A 1,593-nucleotide genomic window follows, 5' to 3' on the forward strand; every position below is an offset into this window, starting at 1 on the left:
TTTAAATCGAACCTTATAAAAGTAGATAAATGGGACTGATATACCTTCCAAATTATCCTATTTTTGCAGAAAATAAATTGTCCAATTCTAACTGAAATAGAAGACTATCTGGTTTGTCAGCTTTCCCTTCCTAGATAAGAGGGAGAAAGAGGTCGTGTCTGTTTGAATACAAGATTGATTTCCATGAATTTATTAGCGAATATATGCAAACGCCGGTGATTGCTACTTACCCCTGATTGAACGGTAGTTAGGAGATGCAGTTGTTCGCTTGTTGTGAGGCAGTTTCATTTAGGAATCGCTGAAGATTAGATTCTTGTTAACTGCTGTTTCCCCTCTCTCGTTTTCCTTTAATCTTCTCTCTTCAAATTTCTCCCTCTTTCGTCATTTTGGTCTCTGTGTCTTCTTTTTTATTGCTTTATTCCTTTTGCGCAAATGGTATATGATTTCTCTTCATGTATTCCCATCGTAATATACATGGCGATGATACCTACTTCATGTTTTCATATTTTATTCATTTTCTTTAGTTACCCGTTGGTTGGATATGATTATTGAACGTTAAGCAATGTATTTTGATGTACAATTCTATTATTTAAATAATGTTTCTGATGGTGACGATGATGGTGGTAGTGATGATATGATGATGATGGTGGTGATTATGATGATGAAGATGACCATGATGATGATGATAATGATGAAGTTATTCGCCACTAATGGCAGCTGTTAACGCAACAGATAATCTTAAATAATTAATCAATACATGTAGTATTAGGATGATAAAAGGAAAGAGACGGAGAAAAGAAGAAGTAAAGTAGAAGGGTAAGTGAGAGGGAAGAGGTGTGTGTGTGTGTGTGTGTGTGTGTGTGTGTGTGTGTGTGTGTGTGTGTGTGTGTGTGTGCTTGCGTCAATAGAACAGAATACTACCCCCCCCCCCTCTCTCTCTCGCTATTTCTCGCTTTATCTCAGTTACTTCTCTATCCTTCTTTTCCCGCCTCCGTAACTTTTCCCACATATGTCTTACTTGTGTCTCGTCCCCCCACCCCCCATCCACCACATTTATTCCATTTCCAACCATTGCTTGTCCTGAGCACAGCCGTAAACAAGAGAGAGAGAGAGAGAGAGGAGGGAGAGAAAGAGAGAGAGAGATAGAGAGAGAAATAGTGAGAGTGAGAGAAAGAGGGAGGGAGGGAGGGAGAGTGAGAAAGAGAAACAATGAGTGAGAGAAAGAGAGAGAGAGAGAGAGAGAGAGAGAGAGAGAGAGAGAGAGAGAGAGAGAGAGAGAGAGAGAGAGAGAGAAAGCGATAGAGAGAGAGAGAGAGAGAGAGAGAGAGAGAGAGGGAGAGAGAGAGAAACCGAGAGAGAGAGAAAGCGAGAGAGAGAGAGAGAGAGAGAGAGAGAGAGAGAGAGAGAGAGAGAGAGAGAGAAAGAAAGAAAGAAAGAAAGAAAAGAAAATCCTCTGCTCTACGATTCCCCTTTAAAAAAACGACCGTAAGAACAGCCATAATGCACTTGTAATGGCGATAACACAGAGCATATTGGCACCTTCCCGATAGTTTATAAGAGCATCGTCGTTAGAATCCCCCGGCTCAGACTGGC

This window comes from Penaeus vannamei, chromosome 7, assembly GCF_042767895.1.
Source record: "Penaeus vannamei isolate JL-2024 chromosome 7, ASM4276789v1, whole genome shotgun sequence".
In the NCBI taxonomy this organism is placed as follows: Eukaryota; Metazoa; Arthropoda; class Malacostraca; order Decapoda; family Penaeidae; genus Penaeus; species Penaeus vannamei.